General features: G+C 41.6%; 1 long non-coding RNA gene across 4 annotated transcripts in view; it reads left to right on the plus strand.

Annotated features, from left to right (window-relative positions):
- Positions 1-25,641, plus strand: part of LOC140205174 (uncharacterized) — a 182,480-nt gene that overhangs the window by 37,565 nt on the left and 119,274 nt on the right. For 3 of the 4 annotated variants that reach the window (XR_011887767.1, XR_011887766.1, XR_011887769.1), the window contains exon 4: positions 18,308-18,442. The exons of the other annotated variant lie outside the window; for it this stretch is intronic. This is a non-coding gene — a long non-coding RNA (uncharacterized lncRNA). The remainder of the gene's footprint in view (positions 1-18,307; positions 18,443-25,641) is intronic. 4 annotated transcript variants of the gene reach the window in all.

The following is a 25,641-nucleotide window of genomic DNA, read 5'->3' on the forward strand; positions in this document are numbered from 1 at the left end:
CCACCCAAGTGCAGTGAACAGGAAGCAATTGCTGATTATTGTATTTGAATAGTAAGATGTTAAATGTTTTCATGACCATTAATGATTGCTTTCGAACATCATGTTAACATTATTTAATTTGTACTAAATATACACAATATTAGCTGAATGTACAATGACTTTGTTTAAAAAAAAACAATAGAACCCGACACAATAAATTGATTTTTGAAACCTTAATAGAAAATTGTGAAATAGTGGTGTGCTAGTTATATTTACTGTCTACATTAATAACTTCATTCGGGCTCGTCAGCTGTGGTTGGTAATTCATCTAGGAGAAGGAAAACTCTGTTCTCAAACCTCTGCTGTCTTGTAGCTACAGTATATCTGCTCACAGGAAGGCTTTGGGAGTAAACCCCATGGGAAAAATCCAGAGCGGAGTCCCTAAGGCAGTCCTGTATTGAGTTCAATGCTGACTGACATCTCCTGTGACGCTGCTGGTGCCAAACTATATCAGTCCTTGCAGTTCCTTTGGGTTCATTGGATGTGTGGAGAGTGTGAGCTTGCTACATGGACAACAGCTTTCTCTCCGTATTGTACTGCCCGGGCTTGCATATCTAGACAGCTAGCATGTAACATCCATGGTCAAACCTGACCTACAGAGATCTCATCATTAATGGAGGGAACACAGTATGAGTTATTCAAGTTTATCTAAAAATCAGAGTACTGGTGAACTTTATATCTTAAAAAAATGTGAGGTTGTTTTTTCACGTTTCGGTTCAAAAGGAGATCGATGTATATATCCAACAATGCAGCTGCCTGCAGACGCTGCGGCTGCCAGATCCTTGCCACAGGGGGTCATGCGAAGTGTGACCCAGCTTTAAAGTATATTCTTCAATCTGACACAAGAGATTGTGTCTGCTGGTTCATCTATATATTCAGGAGAATTATGGAATGTTATCCATTTTTACAGATGGACCAAAACATAATTTAACTGGGAATGTTGCTGTGTATTTTTGTGCCTGAATTACAGGTAGTAGTAAAGTAATGACTTACTAGTCAGTACCAATATAGACAGCAGAATTGGTTGCCATCATGTTAGGCTTACAGTGGGTGGATGAAATTGCCCATATGAGGTTGTATTTTGTTCCAATTCCTTTTCAGTTTTGATGAGTCTTACAAGAAGTCATTCGAGTGGTAGGTCAGATGTATTGTTGGAAGCTCAAACATTATTTTATATACAAAGTCACAAACAAGAGAAAATCTGCAGATGCTGGAAATCCAAGCAATACACACAAAATGCTGGAGGAACTCAGCAGGCCAGGCAGCATCTATGGAAAAGAGTACCGTCGATATTTCAGGTAGAGACCCTTTGGCAGGGTCTGCCAAAGTCCTGCAACACTGTACTACAACTTTCTGGCTTCTCAATGTCACATCCCATTTACTACCTCATCCTGAATGCTGAGTGACTGAACCTTCCTGACTAGCCTCCCATGACGGACTTCGTCAAATGCCTTACTGAAGTCCATGGAGACAACGTCCACTGCCTTACCTTCCTACATTTTCCTGATAACTTCCTCGAAAATCTATACAAGATTGGTTAGACATGGCCTACCACTCAGGAAGCCATGCTGACTGTCCTTTATCAGTCCATGACTACTCAAATACTTATATGTCAAGTCCCTGAGAATACCTTTTGCTAATTTTCCCACAACTAATGTCAGACTCACTGGTCTATAATTTCCTGTTTTCTGTTTAGAGCCTTTTTAAATAGTGAAACAATATGGCTATTCTCCAATCCTCTGGTACCTTTCCTGTCTCTAAGGATGATTTAAATATTTCTGCTAGGGCCCCAGCAATTTCTGTACTTACCTCCCTTATGTTCCAAGGGAACACCTTCAGTGTTGGGGATTTATCCACCCTGATTTACCTCATGACAACAAGCACTTTCTCTTCAGTAATCTGTACAGGGTCCATGAAGTTGATGCTGCTTTGCCTCACATCTATAGACTTTGCATCCAACTCCAAAGTAAAAATAGATGCAAAGGATGCATTTAAGATCTCCATCTGTTTTGGCTTCACACTTGGATTACTATCCTAGTCTTCCAGAGAACCAATTTTGTCCCTCGCAAACCTTTTGCTCTTAACATATCTGTAGAATCCCTTAGGATTCTCTGTCACCTTGTCCGCTAGAGCAACTTCACGCCTTCTTTCAGCCTTCCTGATTTCTTTCTTAAGTGTTTCCTTGCATTTCTTGTACTCCCTTAAGCACCTCATTTGTTCCTACTTGCCTATACCTGCTATGCACCTTTTTCTCTTAACCAATATCTGTTGAAAACGAACGTTCCCTACACTTGCTATCTTTACCTTTTATTCTGACTGCCATGCACAAGCTTTGCACTCTCAAAATTTTGCTTTTGAAGGCCTGCCACTTTCCAAATACACCTTTGCCAGAAAACAGCCTGTCCCAATCCACACTTGCTAAATCATTTCTGATACCATCAAAATTGGCCTTTCTCCAATTTAGAATCTCAACCTGCAGACCAGCCCTGTCTCTTTGCACATTTCCTTTGAAAATAATGGCATTGTAGTCACTGGCTGCAAACCCTACACAAACCTCTGTGACTTGACTTGTCTGATTCCCTAATAGCAGATCCAGTTTGTATGCTCTGTTATTCGGACTTCTATATACTGATGAAGAAAACTTCCCAGAACACATTTGACAAACTATCCCATCTAGTCCTTTTACGGTAGGGCTTTCCCAGTCAATATATGGAAAGTTAAAGTCACCTACTATAACAACCTTGTTTCTTGCAAAAGTCTGTGATCTCTTTACACAGTTGGTCCATTAAATCCCTAGGACTGCTGGGTTGTCTGTAATTAATTATTAACCTGATCATAGCTTTATTTCTCAGTTCTGCTCATAAAACCTCACTAGTCAAGTACTCCAGTCTGTCCTGATGGAACACTGCTGTGACATCTTCCCTGACTAGTAATGTCACCACTTCTCCTTTAATCCCTCCCACTCTGTCACGTCTAAAACAATGCTACCTCAGAATACTGATTTGCCAGTCCTGCCCCTCCTGCAACCAAGTTTCACTAATGACTGTAATGTCATAATTCCAGGTGACGATTCATGCTCTGAGCTCCTGTGATATTTCTTGTTTGAAATATGTGCTCAGGACACTAGTCGCACCATACTCAAACTTTTGATTGCTGACTTTGTCTGGGGTCTTACAAACATTTGCCTCCAGAACCTCTCCACTGACTGTCCTGGTGCTCTGATTTCCATTGCCCTGCATTCCTAGCTTAAACCCCACCACACAGCATGAGCAAACCTTCCCACTAGGATATTAGTCTCCCTCCTGTTCAAATGCAAACCATTCCTTCTGTACAGGTCGCACCTTCCCCTGGAAGTAGCCAATGATCCAAAGATCTTATGTCCATCCTCCTACACCTACTCCATAGCACATATTAAGTTATATACTATTCCTAATTCCAGTCTCAGAAGTGCATGGCATGGGTAGAAATCCTGAGATCACAGTCCTCGAGATTCTGCCTTTAGCTTAGCTCCTAATTCCCTATGCAGAACCTCATCACTCATCCTACCCATGTCATTGGTACCTACAGGGACCATGATCTCTGACTGTTCACCCTCCTTATTTCTCTATGAGAAATCAACTGTTTTAAGTTTTTGCAGTTCCATGGGAAGTCTTAAAGAAGAGGAGTACAGCCTGGGACTTTGTCAGGGCACGGGAGCAGGGATCCAATCGTTGACCCAGTACTGTACACACAGTGATATTAACTGTGTAACAAATCCCAAGGTGCAAACAAAGTCAGCGTCAAAGTTCAGGCAGAGATCAAAAGATCCAGATAAATCCAAAAAATGCAGAATAGGGAAATAGGCAGAGTTGATATTCAGACAGAGTATAGATATGAATGCTGGAAAGGCTCAGGAAAATTAACTAGCACTATCTGGCAACAAACAACTGAAACCACAGGACTGAAATACACTGAGCAATAAACAGAGAGGCAGATGATAGGTGGAGCACAATGAGGCACAGGTGGCAGTAATACAGGTAATAATGAGGAACAGATGGAGTACTCTGTAATACAGGGGCCAGAGTAGAGCAGGAGTGGCAACAGGAACACATGGCAATACAGAATCACAGACTGACAGCTAGGGGGAAACACACAAAAAGACAGAGTTCAACTGGAGGTACTGACAGATTTGTGCTTTGTGTTTAATCTGTTACTCTGTTTCTTGATTCCATTTAGTCAGTTACTTCCTTTCTTCTTTTCTAAATCTGTTGCATGTTTACTGTGTCTTAGTATGTTACTTCGTTACTTGTTTCTCCATATTATTGGTTTAGGGTGACCCATTTCATACTGGCCGTATGAAATTTGAGTTGAAATTTAGTAGAAATTTGGGCAACTTTATTCTGGATATGAGATGGCCACATCTCAGAGGGAATTTAGCACTTGGGGACCAATTCTTGTAGTACTATTGTTGTATTTTCTAAATAACCAGTGGCTAATCAGGAGCAGTGCATTTGTATCTCCCTGCATTACAGAATGGCAAAGTGTTGGATGGTGATTTGTGGTGGGAGATCGTGTGGTACATTTCTGGGGATGGTGTTCAAATTTGCACACTGGATTAACAGTCAGATTGCTAAATTTGTATGAAGACTCCTTACATCATCAAGGAAGGGGAGCCAGTGATATTGATCCTTTTGAAAGGGAAAGGACTGTGAGGGTATTATCTGGTTTCTTGGGCTTTTGTATTCTGTTTTGGGGGAGCTGGGAAGGAGTAGTCTTCCAGCCAAACCCTGACCCAGAGTATGGTAACAGCCTTAAAGAGACTTGAGCCTCAATAGCCTTGGTGGAGTTGAATGTTTTACGGCTGGTCTATACCTGTGTACCATTTGTATAATTAGAATGTCCTGACTCTTAGTGATTTCCCCAGCTGACAGTTGGTGTAGCTGGTATGTTGAGTACAGGAACAAGGTGCAAGGTGGATGGCAAGTGTGAGAAGGAACAGTATCCTTGGACAGCTGTGTCTATGCCAAATGGTGTTGGGAAGCTGGGCACTGGTTGGATGCTGAATGGCACTTCCTGGATATGCAGTCCCAAACCTACCTGTGGTTCTGATAGGGTGGTGTGATTGATATGTGGTGCCATTTGTATGCCACCCCAGTTACCTGGATGAGCACCTTGCCCATGCTGGTCAGTAAGAAAGCTATGACAAAGGAACGATATTTTGAATGATAGTCTTTCTCAGCATGGCATGACCAGACTGTCCCAGGAACTGATTTTGATGGCCTTGGATTACCTGTTCACAAGGGAAGGTGGCACTTGTCCTGTTGTTGGTTAAGAAAGCAGCACCTACTTTCCTGATGGGTTGGTGAACATCACTCACCTGGTAGATCATACCTCAGGGTCCATGGATAAAAGTAAGTGGGGTCCAGCTTATTGGCTATTACACTCCAGGGTGGGGCTGGTGAACTTTTGGGGCACAGAAGGGCTGATGGACTACTATAGCACACTGGAAGTGACTATTGGATTTACAGTACTGAGTATTGTGCTCTTGTGGTTTATATATAACTTAAGAGTCTGTGAGAGTCATACTAGTCTGAGGGTTGGATCATCACATTTGGAACTTTTGAAGGATGGAGTGTCCTGTGGGGGTGGGCCTTATTCTGATTGTCAAAAGTCGCTTCCATTGTGATTGGTTAGTTTAAAAGCTGCAGTTGCTTTTCCCAATGGATAACTGTCTGGTGTCCAGTTTGAAATATCCTGGGTGTATAAAATAGCACATTGAAGGGGTGAATATTGTGTAGTCTCACACACAGAAGATGATAATTGAACTGAGGTTATTTGCATATTGAACTGTTTGATCCCATTTGCTGAGTGGTGAGATATTCCCTTGAAATAGGTGTAAACAACTTAAAGGATATCCAAAAACTTTTTATGTGCATTTCATACATAAAACAGACTAAAGGCTTGCAATTAGATTATAAATGGTATTTTATTAGATCTAAAATAATATTTGATAACTGTTTAGTAGGAAGGTTTTCTCCACCTAAGTGTAGTAAACAGGAAGCAAGTATTGAAAATTGTATTTGCATAGTAAAATATTAAATGTTTTCATCACCATTATTGATTACTTTCCAACATTATGTTGACTTTATTTAATTTGTATTAAATTTGCACAATATTAACTGAATGTACTGTGTCTTGTTTTAAAAAAATAGAACCAGACAAAATAAATGTTCATCCAAAGCTTAACAGAGAAATGTGAAATAGTGGGGTGTTACTTATATCTACTATCTGATAATTTAATGAAGGGAACACTGAGTTATTCAAGTTTGTCTTTAATATGAAGGTAGACATATGAAGGTAGATATGTTGTGATGAGAAACACAGTGTGGCCTCCTCTATATCAATGAGAGCTGATGTAGATTGGAGGTTCGTTCTGACTGCCACAACAGGCTGATTTTCCTGGTGGCCACCATTTTAGTTCTACTCCCCATTCCCATTTCAACATGTTGATTAATGGCCTCCTCTACTGCCTCAATGAGGCCAGTCTAAGGTTGGAGGAGCAACACCTCATATTCCATCCGAGGAGTCTCCAACCTGACAACGTGAACTTGAATTCCCTAACCACTAATTTCTCCTCGTCTCCTTCTCTTTGCTTCCGTTCCCCAATCGGACTCCTCGCTTATCCCATTTCTTCTCCTCAACTCCCTCTGGTGCCCGTCCTCCTCCTTCTCCCGTGATCCATTATCCTTCTTTTCTTCTTTACCTTTTCCACATACCGTCTCCCAGAGTCACACTTCACCAATCCACTAAACTTCCCCCCTCACCTGGCATCTTTTATTTATCACCTGCTAGCTTCTATTCCTTCTCTTCCCCACTTATTCTAGCTTCTTTCCCCTCTCTTTCCAGTCCTGATAAATCATTCTTGTTCTAAACATCAGCTGTTTATTCTTCTGCATGGATGCTGTGTGGCCTGCTGAGTTCCTTCAGCATTTTGTGTGTGTTACTCTGGATTTCCAGCATCTCCAGAATCTCTTGTATCTCTGATGGGAATGTTTGGACTCAGCAGCAGGAGACGGATAAGTTAAGTAAATGAGTGAAAACATGGGAAATGATGTTTAATGCGGGCACTTGTGAAATCATGCACTTTGGCAAGAGGAATCAAAAGGAAAGCTCTGATTTAAATGGAGAGGGTTTACAACTGGGGGGAGTTTCGAGGGATCCAGGTGTTCCTGTGCACAAACAGCATGAAGTTAGTGGAGAGTGTAGCGGGATCCTGGTGTTCCTGTGCACAAACAGCATGAAGTGAGAAAGGCAAGTGGCATATTGGTCTTTATTACCAAGAAGTTTAAAAACACAAACTATTATTACAGAATACAAAGTTTTGGTGAGGCTACACCTGGAAGACTAAAAAAAGACTTCCTAGCATTGGAGGTAGCCCAGAAGAGATTGACTATGTGAATATCTGGAATGAAAGGGTTTCTTATTACAAATGGTTGAAGTGGTTCAATCTTTATTCTTTGGAGTACAAAAGAATATGGCGTGCCACAAAACTCAGAAAGCACAAAATCAGAGGGCAGTAAGTCATCCTTGACCCCAAGGCACTGCTTATGAAGTAACAAAGTAAAAGTAATTATTGATTATTGTGTTTGAATCTAAAATATAAAATGATGTGTCCACAATTAACGAATATATTCCAATATTTCAGATAGGTTTACCTAATTTAATTAGAGTTTAATTACCAGAATACTAGTGTCTTTTGTTTAAATCACTAAGATGGCATCGGTAACCTGTTAATAGTTCATTCAAAACTGAATTGAAAACTGTGATGAAAATGTTAACCCGTGAGAATCATAATAAGACTAGTGGATGATATTGCGGGACAGAAAAAGAAACAGTCTTCTAATTCTGAATAAATTTTAAGAAATTATTATAATTTCAACTTTGAGTTAAGCTTCAGATAACAAATATATTTTAATAAATTATCAACAGATAATTAAGCATTTTATTTTTCATACTCCAGTCAACCTTTATAAACCGAGAAAAGCGTTACCTTTAGATATTTTCTTCCAGATACAAATTCCAAAACCCAGAACACAAAGTAGTATGATAATGCCAAAGATAATTCCAGCAGTCAGTTTACTTCGTTCTTGTTCTGCTAAAACAAGCACAAGTTTTTGAAAACTTGAAAAATGAATAAACTATGTATTTACAATATTCATGAGAATATATTACTAACTTATTCAACTTATCAGTTTGACTTATCCCCTGCATGAGTTAGTGGTACAGATCACATGCATTATATTTATTTTCAAGATGTGAAATAGCTGAAGATTGACACCTTTATGAATGAATGTCACGTGTATTTGGGCTGATTCTAATTGTTTCTGTACTATGTTTTTATCGGCTGAAGCAGCTAACTAAAATTTTTTTCTATCTCTTTGGATAGTTAAATTAGAGGCAAATTAGAATCAATCTCAAATAAGCCATTTTCACATTTTCTGTATAAACAGTGTGATTGCTGGTTGAGCTGATAATAATATTTTGCTCCACGGTCAATGTCCATATGTGAGGATTATCAGGGAATTTTGAATATTGCAGCACAATATATTGGAAATAAATTCTGCATACTTTTCCAATTGGATCTTACCTTTAGCCATGTTGCTTGCCAGTGTAAAATTTCCATGGAACTCTTTGTGCTTCACTGTACAGATGTACTTGGCAGAACTACTCGCCATCGGTTCTACTCTTACTTTAGTGATAAGACTAAATGTCCCACTTTGGTCCATAACGATATCATCAATAGACTGATCTTTTGAAATATCTTCCACTTTTTCATCTAGTACTTTTAACCATCTGACTGTAATTTCCTTTGGATAAAATTCCTTTACTTCACATATTGCAAAGTGCTCCTCTTTTTGCATAAATACATTGACTTTTGGTTTGACTGTGGAAGAGAGAACAGAATAAGTTCATGATTAATATATATTACCGAATACTCTTGTTAGAGCTTACTGACATCAGCAATGAGGGACCAGAAAACTATATTCTATGCATTCAAGCTTTAAGCTGTTGTTCTTTTTGTTTATTTGCATATTTCTTACTTTTTTTTGTAATTTATCAGTTAAAAATGCAGTGGAGTGTCTACATCTTGATGCAGAATGTACGAGATAGGAATTCAAGTCTAAAGGAATCCCAGAGAACTGATGCATAATCTTAAACATTCTGCCAACTTTAAGGACATCAGGATCATTGAGAATAGTGATCTTTCAGTCCACAGTGGGGGTGGGGAGTCATTTGGTATAATCTCAGCCAAAACGCTGGGCATTTGGGGCGGCTCAGTAGCATAGTGGTTAGTACCACACTTTACAGTACATGCAACATGGGTTCAATTCCCACCACTGCCTGTAAGGAGTTTGTATGTTCCCTACGTGACCAGGTGGGTTTCCTCCAGGTGCTCTGGTTTTCTCCCACAGTCCAAAGGTGTACTGGTTAGTAGGTTAATTGGTTATTCTCAATTGTCCTGTGATTTGGCTAGGGTTAAATCGGGGGTTGCTGAGCAGTGCGTCTCGAAGGGCTGGAAGCGTTTATTCCACGCTGTATCTCACATAAATAAAAACATCCCAGCTGCTTAATATTGAGGTTAAGAGGCTAGGACTGTAAGTGGTAAGAGTAGCATTCATGGCAATGGTAATGTTAATAATAGCACTCACATCTACGATGATGAAATGCTTGGAGATGTTGGTCATGGTCAGAATCAAAATCTGTCTCAAAAAGGAACTGGACCCATTGCAATTTGCCTACCACCACAATAAGTCTGCAGCTGATGCGACCTCAACGGCTCTCTATGCAGCCTTGGACCACCTGGACAATGCAAATACCTATGTTGGGATGCTGTTTATTGACTACATCTCAACATTTGATATCACCATTCCTACAGTCCTGACCAGAAAGCTACAGAACCAAAGCCCCTGTGCCTCCCTCTGCAACTGGATCTTCAGCTTCCTAACCAGAAGACCATAATCTGTGTAGATTGGAAATAACATATCTACCTTGTTGACAACCAACACCGGTGTGCCACAGGGTTGTGTTACACCCATGACTATGTGGCTGGGCACAGCTCAAATGCCAGCTATGACTTTGCTGATGGTACAACCATTGTTGGCAGAATTTCAGATAGTGACAAACAGACGTGGGGGTGAGATACACTAGTTAGTTGAGTGGCCTCACAGCATCAAACTTGCACTCAACATTCGCACGACCAAAGAGCTGATTGTGGACTTCAGAAAGGGTAAGACGAGGGAACACAAACCAATCCTCATAGAGGGATCAGAAGTGGAGAGAGTGAGCAGTCCCAAGTTCTTGGGTGTCAATATCTTTGAGGACCTAACCTGGATGCAAAATATTGGTGTAGCTATAAAGAAGGCAAGACAGTGGCTATATTTAATTTGGAGTTTGAGGAGATTTGGTTTGTCAACTAAAAAACATTCAAACTTCTACAAATGTACAGTGGAGAGCATTCTGACTGTCTGGTATGGGGGAGGGGGCTACTGCACAAGATCTAAGTAAGTTACAGAAACTTGTAAAATTAGTCATCTCTATCATGGGTACCAGCCTCCGCAGTATCCAAGACATCTTCAAAGAGTAGTGCCTTAGGAACGCAGCGTCCATCATTAAGGACCCTCACCACCCAGGTATGCCCTCTTTTCATTGTTACCATCAGGAAGGAGATACAGAAGCCTGAAGACATGCACTCAGTGATTCAGGAACAGCTTCTTCCCCTCTGCCATCCGATTTCTAAATGGACAATGAACCCGTGTAAACTACCTCACTATTTTTTTTATTTCTGGGTTTTTTTTTGCACTATTCATTTTTAACTTAACTATATAATAAATATATATACTTACTGTAATTCTTGTTTTTTTCTCTATATTTATTTATCATGTATTTCATTGTACTGCTGCCGTAAAGTTAACACATTTCACGACGTATGCCGATGATATTAAACTTGATTCTGATTCTGAATATTGATATTAGTAATAATGATAGCAACAATGTCAGATCTCAGTTTCGCTACATCGGTGACATTACCTCCTGTTTATAATACCTCAGAATAACTGATGTGATCAATCTCACTCAAACCAAATGGAGTATCTGAATATGTAATAGTCAAGTGTTGTTACCACTTTCACAATTACATGTAAGAAACAGCCCAAGTGGAGAAGTCTGCTACATTGAATTCCAACAATAGAGTTAACTTTTCCATGAGATTAGAGGTAAAAAGTAGTCTTTGCTGAAACTTCACCACAAAACCATCCCAGATAATTCCTTGTATTGTGTCAGCCGTTGAAATCTATGGATTTAACATTAGGATTTAACATATGGATTAACATGCATAATGCCATAATCTCTTGATTGCCACTCACTCATTGCACTTGGGATCACCACTCATGTTCAAGTTAATTATCATTTAACTCTTCATGAATACCCATGAAAACAGTAAATTGAAACAGTATTCCTCCGGGGTCAAGGCACAAAATACAATACCAACAGTGATACACAGCACAAGGCACATGTTGCACATATAGATAGCAGTAAACATACAGTCACACAAGAATATGTAAAGAGAGAGCTCACACCCCTGAGTGACGTATCCTAACTGCATAGACAGGCAGTTCTCAGCAGTCCAAAGATTGGAGGGGCAAATTCCCAAATACAACAATACAATTCTCATAGAGAAAGGCATTAATTAAAAAGAATGACCATGTATTTATGTAGATGCTGTAACACACTGCAGCTTCCCAAGGAATTCTGCATTGAAATCATTCACTATGGGAAAGCTTTCTGATGCTTTATTGAAAATGCTGGAGTTTACAGACTTAGATCTACCTTAAGTATGCAGAAAAGAGAGGGCCTGACATTACTGAATGGAATTGAATTGAATTGACTTTATTTCTAACATCCTTCACAGACATGAGAAGTAAAAATCTTTACGTTACATATCCGTCTAAATGTGCAATGTGCAATCATAGTAATTTATAATAAATAGAACAGACAATGTAACATAGAAATACACTCAAGTCAGTGTGAGTTAATCAGTCTGATGGCCTGGTGGAAGAAGCTGTCTCGGAGCCTGTTGGTCCTGGCTTTTATGCTCTGCTACCGTTTCCTGGATAGTGACAGCTAGAATAGATTGGGGTGGCACGGGTCCCAATGATCTTTCAGGCACTTTTTTCACACCTGTCTTTGTAAATGTCCTGAATTATTGCAAGTATACAACTACAGATGTGCTGGGCTGTCCACACCACTCTCTGCAGAATCCTGTGATTAAGAGAGGTACACTTTCCATACCAGGCAGTGATGCAGACAGTCAGGATGCTCTCAAGTGTGCCCTTGTAGAAAGTTCTTAGGATCTGTGGGCCCATACCAAACTTCCTCAATCGTTGCACGTCAGTGTGCAAAAGTGATTCAATTCTAAAATTACAAAATTGGGATTTCACTCATTAGTCAAAGCTCACATTTGAACAGATCTAACTGGCCCATGACCTCTAGTATAGGCACCAGATATGAAGCCTTCACTTTGTGTCAGTGCAGAAAGCCATCTTTATTTGAGTTGCCACAGTAGGTAATAGGCTGGCTCCAAGGCCAGATAGTTGTGACACATAATCCAAGCACATGCAATCACCATAAAAATATAATGTATATGCTTCATGTGAAGCATGATGGAGTGGGGCAGTGGCCTACTGGACTAACACCTCCATCACTTGAACTGTTCTACAAGATATGATTGAGTGTCAAAATTGGTAATGGTCTACTGCACACTACATAAGATTGTTACTTTTTAGAGCCAAACTTTATCAAATGCAACATAACAATCAGTTGAGGGAGAAGAACAAGAAGATCAAGGCAAGGACAAGAAGGAAGATGAGAAAGAAGAAAAGAGCAAGACAGCCAGGAATCCCTTTCCTTGGGATGCCTGTGCAGAATGAATCTGACTGATATCAGTAATTGCAACTCTCATTCCCTATTCACAGACACTTCTGGTAGCAGATAACACGGGATCTGGTTGTTTACGTTGCAAAGTCATCAGCAAATAAACATGACTAATAATGTTATTAATGAGCAAAGTGAAAGATCTTTTTCTTACCTGAAACAAGCATCTTTGAAGTCTTTTCACCTTTATTTGGGGTGACAAAAACAATGCAGGTATAATTTCCTTCTTCATTAAGTTGTACTTTCGGGAGGTAAAGTGAAGCATTTCCATTCTGTAATGCATCTTCAAAAATCTGTGCACCTCTTCTGTTAGGTTGATGAATCCCTCCATTAAATATATACAGATGCTTCTGAGATGTTTGAGATTCATAAGACCACTGAACAGCTACTTTGCTGAGATCATGTTCTGGTTTACTGTATATGCATTTTAGAAGAACATCTTCATTTACTGAAACTTCCAGTGGAGAGGAAAATATCTCCAATTTCAAACCACCTTTAAAATAAGTTAAAGTAGTAAGTCATTGATTAGCTTTAATATCACAAATAGATGGAAGAATACATGATGAATGCTTAATCCATTTGTTGTTCAAACATGGTAGATTTGTCAGGATGGTGAAATTACGAAGTTTCAGGACAAGGCAGCTAACTGGTTACAAAATTGGTTTGATGGAAGGAAGCAGAGGTTACTAGTGGGGACTAACAGACAATCTGGAGGAAGAACTCAGAGGGTCGAGCAATATCTGGTAGAAAAGGAATTGTCAACATCTTGGGTCTAAGCCCTACATCAGGGGGGATGTTAGTGGGTGGCTGTGTTTCAGAATGGAGGCCTGTGACCAGTGTGAATGAAATCCAATCACCCTCCGATTTTCTTTCTGCTGTCTTCTGCTGTTCTGCATCAGCAGATATTAAAAAGGGACCATGGCTGAGTAGTAGGAGGAATCACAATAAAAATATGCTGCTTTCCTTATGCTACTGTAGGTGTCATGGACATATGGGAATGGGAAGTGGAATTAAAATGGGTGGCCACTGAGAGATGCCACTTTTTCTGGTGGATGGAGCATAAGTGCTCGGTGAAGCGGACTCCCAATGTACATTGGATCTCACCGATATAAATGAGGCCACACCAGGAGCACCAGGTACAGTATATGACCCCAACAGACTCACAGGTGAAGTGTTGCCTCACCTGGAAGGACTGTTTGGACCCCTGAGTGGTAGTGAGGGACGAGGTGTAGGGGCAGGTGTAGCACTTGTTCTACTTGCAAGGATAAGTGCCAGGAGGGAGATAGTGGGGAGGGACTTTTCCTACACTACACTGATGACGGCATTGGTGCTGTTTCCTGCACCCATGCTGAACTTGTCAACTTCATTCATTTTGTCTCCAATTTCCACCCTGCCCTTAAATTTACCTGGCCCACTTCTGACACCTCGCTCCTCTTTCTCAATCGCTCTGTCTCTGTCTCTGAAGACAGATTATCTACTGATGTCTATTACAAAACCCACGGACTCTCACAACTACCTGGACTATACCTCCTCCCATCCTGTTACTTGAAAAAACACCATCCCCTTCTCTTATTTCATCTGTCTCTGCCACATCTGCTCTCAGGATGAGGCTTTTCATTCCAGAATGTAGGAGATGTCCTCCTTCCTCAAAGAAAGTGATTTCCCTTCCTCCACCATCAACGCTGCCCACAACCGCATCTCTTCCATTTCATGCACATCTGCTGTCACCCCTTCCTGCTGCCACTGTACCAGAGATAGGGTTCCTTTTGTCCTCACCTACCACCCCACCAGTCTCCGCATCCAGAACATAATACCCCATAACTTCCACCATCTCCAATGGGATCCCACCACGAAGAACAACTTTCCACCCCCCACTTTCTGCTTTCCACAGGGGTCATTCCCAAAGCAACTCCTTTGCCCATTCATCCCTCTCTACTGATCTTCCTCCTGGTAATTATCCTTGCAAGTAGAACAAGTGCTACACCTGCCCCTACACCTCTTCCCTCACTACCATTCAGGGCCTCAATCAGTCCTTCCAGTGAAGGTGACACTTCATCTGTGAGTCTGTTGAGGTTATATACTGTGTACGGTGCTCCCAGTGTGGCCTCCTGTATATTGGTGAGACCCGACGTAGATTGGGAGAGTTTCACCGAGCACCTACGGTCCATCCGCCAGAAGAAGTGGGATCTCCCAGTGGCCAACCGTTTTAATACCACGACCCATTCCCATTCCGATACGTCCATCCATGGCCACCTCCACTGTCGTCATGACGCCACATTTAGGTTGGAGGAACAACACCCTATACTCCGTTTGGGTAACCTCTAACCTGATGGCAGGAACTTTGATTTCTAGAACTTCCAGTAATGCCCCCCCTTCACCTTTCCCCATCCCCTTTTCCCTCTCTCACCTTATCTCCTCTCCCGCCCATTGTCTCCCTGTGGTGTTCCTCCTTCCTCTTCTTTCTTCCATGGCCTTCTGTTCTGTTCTATCAGACTCCCCCTTCTTCAGCCCCGTATCTCTTTCACCAATCAACTTCCCAGCTCTTTTCTTCATCCCTCCCCCTTCAGGTTTCACCTATCACCTTGTGTGTCTCTCTCCCCTCCCCGATGTTTTAAATCCAGTCCTCAGCTTTTCTTCTCCAGTCCTGCCGAAGGGTCTCGGCCCAAATCGTTGACTGTACTTTTTTCCATAGATGCTGCCTGGCCTGCTGAGTTCCTCCAGCATTTTGTGTGTGTTGCTCAGATTTCCAGCATCTGCAGATTTCCTCTTGTTTGCGATTGGATTCCCTCAGGGTATTATTATTCTATGGATAGGTTGGTAGGACTGTCCTTTCAGAACAGTGGAGTCAAAGGGCCATAGAGATATACATCAGAGGGAAAAAGCCTCTTGCACGTGATGAACAAGGTGTCCTCCTGAGTTAGTCCCTTTTTTCTGCATTTAGTCCACATCCCTCTCAGCCTTTCCTATCCATGAGCCTATCCAAATGTCTTCTAAACATTGTAATTGTACCCTCGAGCAGCTTGACTCATATACCCACAACGGTCTGTGTGAAAAACTTGCAGCTCAGTTCCCTATTAATTTTTTATAAAGCTGCAACATGGCGTCAGAACTCTCGTACTCAATGCCCCATGTGCTGAAGTAAGGCACGCCCAATTCCTTTTTTGTCATATAGTATACCTGTGTCACCATTTTTGGGGAACTACAAATGTACTCGTTCCTCTAGGCCTCTCTATTCCACAATAAGCCCCAGGTTCCTGTTGTTGACTGTTCATGTACTGCACTGATATACTTTTCCAAAATGCATTACCTCAGACTTCAAACATAAAACATGAAACATACTGTAGAACACCACAGCACAGTACAGGCCCTTCATCCTACAATGTTGTACCAACCTTGTAAACTATTCTAAGATCAATCTAACCCTTCCCTCCTACATAGCTCTCCACTTTCCAGTCATCCATGTGCTTACCTTAGAGTTTCTTAAATTGCCTTAGTGTACTTGATTCTACCACTTTGTTATGTTTTGTAATTCCAAACAACACAGAGATTTTTACTCCCTCGCGTTGTGGGATGGATGTAAGATTTAAACAAACAAACAAATAAATAAACTTGAAAGACAAGCAAGGGCACTTGAGCGATGTGTGTAAACTTTATCTAGTTAAGTTCCACCTGCCTTTCCTTTGCTCATTCTGCTAGTTGGTTAAGTTCCTGAGGTAATCTTAGACAAGCTTCATGACTGTCTACCACACTAATTTTAGTGTCGCCCACAAACTTACGACTCGTGCCACCTACCTCCTCATCTAAATCATTAATATACACTCAGTGGCCACTTTACCAGGTATCTCCTGTACCTAATAAAGTGGCCACGGTGTGTATGTTCATGGTCTTATGCTGCTGAAGCCCATCCTCTTCAAGATTTGACGTGTTGTGCATGCAGAGATAACTTTCTGCACACACTATTGTAATGTGTGATTATCTGAGTTACTGTCACCTTCCTGTCAGCTTGAACCTGTCTGGACATTCTCCTGTGACCTCGCTCATTATCAAGGAGTTCCCACCCACACAGATACCACTGACTGGATGATTTTTTTGATTTCGTACCACTCTCTGTAAAGTTTAGAAACTGCTGTGCCAGAAAATCAGGGAAGATCAGCAGTTTCTGAGATACTCAAACCACCCCATCTGGCATGAATAATTACTCCACTGCCAAAGTCACTTAGGTCACATTTCTTCCCCATTTTGATATTTGGTCTGAACAACAACTGAACACTTTGACTATGTCTGCATGCTTTTATGCATTGAGCTGCTGCCATGTGATTGCATTAGAGAGCAGGTGTACAGGTCTACCTAATAAAATGACAACTAAGTGTATTCGACAAATAGCAGAGGACCCAGACATCAATCTCTCAGCATACCACTGGTCATATCAACTTAAAGAAACCGAAATGGAATGAGCTTTATCAATACTATTTAGAAATAATAAACTTACACTGTCCTACAAGCATCAATAACCCTGAACTTTTATTTAAAACAACACTTGTATCAGGATGAGGACTTCTCTCAGGTGAAAATTCCACAGCTCCAATTTATGGTTAACTTGCAGAATGCCACATTTCTTCACTCACATTCCAGTACCAAACCTCATCATGCTGGTAAACTACAAGCTCCAAGGTCACAATATTTGCTATCGTAACTCAGGAAGTCAGATACTTTGACATTGACAATTGCAGCACTGAGTAAGACACGTCAGGCAAAAGGTGAGCAATTTGAACAAGGCCACGAATAATCTTTTATCTGAAAGCATGAAAAGGAAGAGGAAAGTTGGCTAATGTACATCCAGAAAACTTGCCACTGATTTGGAACAGTTTCTTGGTAAAGTCAGGTTTTTACCAATGAAGACCATTTCAGTTCCATGCACTTTGATTACACACTGAAATTGATCTATTGTTCACTTACTCAAGACACCAAGAAATATTTATCATTGTCTAATCCTCAACCATTTAAGTACTATAGAGTTTAAAAAATTAGTAAGAAAAGATAGTGACATTATTGCAGTACACATTAAATGGTACTTTTATGAATATGCATTATTAAGCAATACTTTAGTAATTATTAAAGGAATAAAGGGAAATGTACAGAGAAAATATACATTCATTTTTGTGCATACGTTCGTGTACGGATACATTTAAGTATCTGAAAAGTGTAAATTAGGTAATACCGAACTAATAACTGGAATTATAAGCAACACAACTGGCATAGAGATCAAATTCCACCATTTGTGTAATTTTCTTCTGTACAGCTTACAGATCGTGAAGCAACAATACAGTATGGATTTGTTGATATAGTACAAGATATATTTCCCTGAAATTGTATACAAAGTGTGGTGTAAGGAAGAGGAAGGAGATTGTGAAAGCATAAGCTACCTCTCTTGCAGGTAACGTCTATATTTTGATGAGATTTTCAGAATGAATATCCTTAAAGCTTATAGTTTAATGCTGCCTTAAAATTGTTGGAAACTTTTTTTAAAATAGTTTTTAATTAATAATATCTGAAATCTTTAAAGTTTTGATAAATCACTAAGATCGACACATGCTGTGGCAAAAGGCAGGTTTTACAAGTGCTTTGGAAAACCTTCCTAAAGGAAAACAGCAATTCATGATCCACATTTGATTGTCCAGGCTAGCAATGTTTTTAACTTTGACCCAAGAGAATGCAAACCTCTGGTGTCTTACCTGAATATAAAATGGAAGACATCACAAGGGCGGACAGACTTAAGATTCCCATTATTAAAACAGAAGATTTTCTTTCCTGTGCTGCCGGTTCTTGCAGATCTTCAGTTTCAAAAGATTATTAGTTTCACTTTCATCATTTCTGCACCTTAGTCTGTGGACAATGAACTGAACCAATATAACAGTAAAGTCTTTGTTGACTGACAGATATTTTATTCGTGGAGACATCAAATATGGTAAGGTTTTCCTGACTGATTTCTGTCAGATTGTAAATTTGTACACAACAATTCTTTAAACTGCTGCAGTCTAGAGATATTTCTGGAATGAACGCCCACATTCCTCAAAACAGCTGAACTTTCTTTGCCTCAGTTTGGTAGATATGGAATCACTTATTATTTATTTACAGCACACACTGCATCCTCAAAGCAAACAGCATTATGAAGGACCCCATGCACCCCTCATACAAACTCTTCCCCATCCTGCCATCTGGCAAAAGGCACCAAAGCATTCGGGCTCTCATGACCAGACTATGTAACAGTTTCTTCCCCCAAGCCATCAGACTCCTCAATACCCAGAGCCTGGACTGACACCAACCTACTGCCATCTACTGTGCATACTGTTTTGTTTATTATTTATTGTAATGCCTGCACTGTTTTGTGCACTTTATGCAGTCCTGGGTAGGTCTGTAGTCTAGTGTAGTTTTTGTATTGTTTCATGTAGCACTATGGTGCTGAAAAATTTTGTCTCGTTTTTACTGTGTAACTGTACCAGCAGTTATAGTCAAAATGACAATAAAAAGTGACTTGACTTCACTTGAACACGAGGAAATCTATAGATGCTGGAATTTCAAGCAACACACATCAAAGTTGCTGGTGAATGCAGCAGGCCAGGCAGCATCTCTAGGAAGAGGTACAGCCGACGTTTCGGGCCGGGACCTGATGAAGGGTCTCGGCCCAAAACGTCGACTGTACCTCTTCCTAGAGATGCTGCCTGGCCTGCTGCGTTCCCCAGCAACTTTTATGTGTGTTGCTTGACTTGACTTGACTTGACTTATTAACACTGAAAGAAAACATGTTCAGGTAGGGCAGGCAACACTGAATATTGACAATTGCCCTTTTTTTTTGCTGATGATCACATGCACTGACATTCACCAATTTAAGCAATATATAAGTTTGCTGGTCACACAACTGCCAAATCAAAAGTGGTGATGAATTGGCATGTAGGAAGGAGATTGAAAATCTGGCTTTATAGTGCCTCAACAACCTCTCTCTCAACATCAGCAAAACCAAAGGGTTGATTATTAACTACAGGAGGAAGAAATTGGACGTCCATGTTCCAATTCTCATTAGGAGATCAAAGGTAGAGAGGTCAGAACTTTAAATTTCTGGCTGATACCATTTCAGAGGATCTGCTCTGGACCACCTCATAGGTACCATTGCAAGGAAGGCGTGACAGTCCCTCTGGTTTCTTAGAAATTTGTTCAGGTTCAGCATGTCATCGGAAACTTCAACAAACATTTATTGATGTACAGTGAAGAGTATCCTAGCTGGTTGCATAAAGGCCTGGAATGGAAACACCAATGCCCAATTATAGAAAAGCATACAAAAATCAGTAGATACAGCCCAGTCCGTCACAGGCAAAACCCTCCCTACCACTGAGCACATCTAGAAGGATCACTGCCGTGATAAAGCAGTATCCATTTTCAAGGACCTCCACCAGCCAAACTATGTTTTCTTCTCGTGGCTGCCATCGGGAAGGAGGTACAGAGCTCAGGTCCCACTCTACCAGGTTATTACTCTTTAGCCATCAGGCTCCTGATCTAGCATGAATAACCTCAACACTATACTGATGTCACAACCAATGGACACATTTTCAAGGACTCTACAACTCATGTTCACAGTATTACTTATATACCCATTTATTATTGTTATAATATTAATTACTATTATTATTATTATTATTATGTGTGCTTGCCCCCACCCTGTTTGGCATCTGCTTCACAGTCATGCTGAAGCACACCTTTGGAACATCAACTGATGGTGTCTACCTCCACACCAGATCGGACGGGAGGCTGTTCAGACTGTCCCGGCTGAGGGCGAAAACCAAGGTTCATGAAGTACTCATCAGGGACATGCTGTGTGTAGACGACACGACACTGGCAACACACTCTGAAGAGCAACTGCAATGCCTCATGGACAGCTTCTCAAGAGCCTGCTAGGACTTCAGCTTGACCATCAGCCTGAAGTGTTGTGCCAAGGCGTTGAGCACCCTCCTGCCATTACCATCAACAACTACGAGCTGGAGGTAGTTCACGAGTTTACATACCTTGGCTCCACCATCACGGACAGTCTCTCCCTAGAACCCGAGATCAACAGGTGGAACGGACAAGCAGCCTGAACATTCACCAGCCTGACAAAGAGAGTCTGGGAGAACAGAAAGCTGATAACGCACACCAAGGTTGTAGTCCACAGGGCCTGTGTCCTCAGCACACTGCTTTATGGCAGAGAGACCTGGAGCCTCTACTCCAGACAAGAGCGGCGTCTCAACACCTTCCACCTTCACAGCCTGAGACGCATCCTAGACATCAAGTGGACTGACCGAGTCACCAACAATGAGGTCCTGGCCCATGCCCAGATACCCAGCCTCTTCACCCTGCTCCAACAACGCCGTCTGCGCTGGCTGGGCCACGTACACCACATGTCAGATGGGAGGATCCCGAAAGACCTCCTGTACGGGGAACTGGCCTCCGGCAAGAGAGCACAAGGGCAGCCCCATCTTCGTTTCAAAGATGTCTGCAACAGAGACATGAAGTCACTGAATATGAACGTTGAGAGGTGGGAGGACATTGCATGTGATCGCTCTTGCTGGAGGCTGGAACTACGCAGAGGTCTAAAAAGAGGAGAAGAAAAGCTGAGGCTTGCTGCTGTAGAAAAGCGTACTCGCCAAAAAAACAGCACCAAGGCAACACTGGAGGACAGTGCCTTCAAGTGCAGTCACTGCAGCCGAGACTGTCACACCTGTGTGGGCCTCTACAGCCACAACAGACGCTGCTCTAACACAGACTGAAGCAAGACTTTCCAGGTGCAGATCATGGTCTCGCGAGACTAACGGATGCCACCAATATGTTTTTTCAGAGCTCCAGCTGGTAAAACTTCAGATATAGGCAGAGTCAAGCATACTGCTTTCTCAATTGCTCAAAACCTTTGGACTATTCTAGTGCTGTTTAGTATTGTGGCTTTCGAGCTATTTGCATAAATATTGCCGTGTAGGCCTAATTGTTTAATGCTATTTTGTAGTGAATTTGGACGATACCACTTGTAGATGTTACAACTGAGAGCATGTGTACCCTGTTCGTGTTCCACTGTCTCTCAATTTCATCTTTTAATTCAGCATATTTCTGGTGTTTTTCACTTATTGATTTCTGTATGCTATGTGAGTTTGGAAGTAAGTTGTTCTTGCTTGTTTATCCTGTAAAAAAAATAAATAAATAAATATATATCTCCGGATAATTATTATGGATTGTCCTTTATGTAATCAAGGATTGCTTATAATATCCAAGCACAAACAACAGAAAATTGGCATATGCTGGAAATCCAAGATGCTGGAGGGTCCTTCCAAAGGGTCTCTGCCCAAAACATCAACTGTACTCTTTTCCATAGATGCTGCCTGGCCTTCTGAGTTCCTCCAGCATTTTGTGTGTGTTGCTTGTAATATACTGTAACTTTAGAACTCTGACTATAAAACTGGATCAGGCTTGTATTTATAATAAGGTATGGTGTCTTTTATGAGTTTGTATCTTAACTCAAGATTTTGGTGAATGATGTGTCTCTGTAAGTAATCAGATTGTGTTAAACTGCTACAGGATCCTGTAATGTGCTGCATTGTTTCTGGTTTCTCTTGGCATTTTCTGCACTTATCATTTTGAATTTGTTGGGTTTTTAACATATTTTTGATTTTTATGTGTGTTAACCACCTGGTCCTATATTGTTACAAGGAACCTCTCTGTTTCTGGGAAGCGGTCTCCAACTCTGATCCAGGTGTTTGACACTTCATTGTCGACATCTAGTCTGCTCAGATTGTGGGGATGTCTTCCATTAAGGGTCATGCTCATCTATAGTGATAACTTTTTCATTTTTCTGGGTTGTGCTTTCATTTAAGTTTAGTTCTTCTTATCAGAATTACACATGTTCTCATGGAGTGTGGAATTCTATTTTTGTTGATGAAAATACATCCTGAGAAGTTTTACCTGACTGTTGTGTAAATGTTTTATGCCTGTTATTCCTCTTCCTCCTTCTGTCCTAGATAGCGTTAAAGCAAGTGCGCTCGAGTGTACATTGTGTTTGTCATTTCAGTTCTTATTTTTCTTTGTAAATTTTCCAGATCGGTTTTGGACCAAGATATTATGCCAAAGGAATATGTTAATATGGGTATATTGAAAGTGTTTATTGCCTTTGTAATATTTTTTCTATTGAGCTCTGTCTGGCAGATTTTCTTCAGCCTGATGTAAATTCTTTTGAAAGTTTCCCCTTTATTGCAATATGATCTAGTTACTTTACTTGTTGATATCCCAGATACTTGTATGTTTCATTTTCATCCATTGGTTGTACTATATCCTGCTGCTCTGTTTTATATTCGACTAGCTCTATTGCACCTTTCTTTATGTTTGAGTATAAAGTTCATGTTGATATCTTTAGTTCTGCTCTTTGAATTACTGATAAAGGAGCATATAATTTCAGATTGTCTATGTACAGTATGCAAGGTGTGTCAAGGTATAATTCATTAAGTTGTCTCTGATTTGTTACCCTACTTTCATCCAATTCAGTAATTTAGGGAGTGGGTTTAAAGCGAAACAAACCCATGGAAACCCAGGTGTAGGCTTTCGTAAATAAAACAGCCGAGGTGCTTTCCATTTAAGGAAAACCGTAACAACAACTTTATTCTCAACCAAGCACAGAACACAAAGTGCAGTAAAAAACTTTGTCATTACCTCATCAGGTCAGAGCAGCCTCTTAAAGTGAACCCCAGTTCAATGTAGGCGGTTCTGAGTTATGTACGTTTCCACCCATTATGTTACCCTACACAGGCCCCCCAGGATCCACCAGAACCGGCATTGTGAGCCTGTCTGGAGCCTGGACAAGCTTCCCGGCTCAGGTCTGATGTCCCAAGGGTGGAGGAACAGCAGGTGCCTCTGGCTTGTCCAGACGTATGGTGACACACTCATGGTCATGTCGTGACGCTGGGAGTATGGGAGCAGAATCCTTCAAATGTTGGTGGGCTAATTGAAGGCTATCTACTGAAATACATTCCGATTTACCTGTCCTATCTGTGATTAAAGTCTTTTCTCTCTGTTCCAAAATGCAGAACAGGCCATCATAAGGGGGTCTAAAGGGATGTTGGTGTGCATCACGATCGATGAAAATGAATGAGGCAGAACGTGGGTCAACAGGAATCCAAGAGTACTGTCTGTCATGATGGGGGGTAGGAATAGGTACAAAGGAATTGAGTTTACAGAGAAGGGCAGAAAGCTGTTGAGAGGCTGACCAGACAGACATAGCATTAGGAATAAAATCATCTGGCACTCAAAACAGCTGTACACATACCAGGTCAACCACGGACGACTGCAGGTCCTCTTTTGGAGCCCTTCTGAGCCCCAGAAGGACCCAGGGGTGGTGATCATGATCAGTCAGAGAAGCGGTGAAACTGCTCACTTCAGCCATTGGACTGCGGGTGATACAGCATGATGTGATGTAGCCTAACACCGAGGTTCTGGGCCGTTGCACTCCACAGGCTGGTGTGAATTGGGGACCACGGTCAGGGGAAATATCAGATGGAGTGCCAAACCCAGCTGCTGATGAATAGTCAAGCCATGTCAGTGGCCTCCCACGATGCTAGAGGGATGACCTTGGGCCACCTGGTGGTACTGTCCACCACGATAAGGAGGTGCATGACACCATGAGAAGGGGGAAGAGGACCAAATAAGTCCACACTGACATGGTCAAACCATCGCTCAGGGATCTGCTGGTGCCAATGGTGCTCGACCACGATGGCTAATTTTTGCCTACTGGCACTAAACGCAGGCTGCACTCCAATCACACACATCCTTTCTAAAGGCTGATTTATACTTGTGCGTACCAGCATACGCCATAGCCTACGCAAGTGGGCTACCCCGTTGTGAGCATTTATAATTGTGCATTGGTGTGTCTGCCTTGCTCTGCAATTTGCGCACGTCGCGCATGCACATACACCTGCCCGTGCAAGGCTTCATGGTCATAGTAGTCTTTCTCGGGGTAAACAAGTTTAAAGCGAGTGTCTTTTTTCGTAAAAGTGAAATGTGTTCTCCATAATTTTGGAGGTCTGTCAGCCAGAGTTCCTTCCCTGCCCTTCAGTCACCGAATGGGAAGCTATTGCAGCATAGGAGGAAATGCAATGCTACCAAGCGGACCAATCACAGTTGTTGCGGTCTGCGTTGCATCAACGTGTAGTTACATTTTGGGAGAGGTGTGCGTCAGGCTACGGCGTAGGGATCCGTGTTGGCACTGCGTAGGGTTTGTGGCTACGCCGTACCTACGGCGTTGATTTGACGCAGTAGTATAAATCAGCTTTAAGGCTATGCCACACTAACTTTTGTGCAACCAGTTTCTGTGCGGCCTTCCAGCCTGGATGCAAGATGCTGTGAATGGAGTTAAAAACAGTACATCTCCAAATTGTGGACACTATGGGGCAAGGGCAACTGGTTGAGACATCGCACCGGACAGAATCCTCAACTTCCCCGAACTTAATGCCAGCCAACCACAGGCCCTTGCCTGCTGTTCAGTAAGTCTGGACCACTGGATTGGCTGCCATGCTGGCATAGTCAACCCCTGTGTGTATGGCCTCAACGGCTGGCCGTGAAAGGCAATCAGCC

This window comes from Mobula birostris, chromosome 11 (genome assembly GCF_030028105.1).
Source record: "Mobula birostris isolate sMobBir1 chromosome 11, sMobBir1.hap1, whole genome shotgun sequence".
NCBI classification, from domain to species: Eukaryota; Metazoa; Chordata; class Chondrichthyes; order Myliobatiformes; family Myliobatidae; genus Mobula; species Mobula birostris.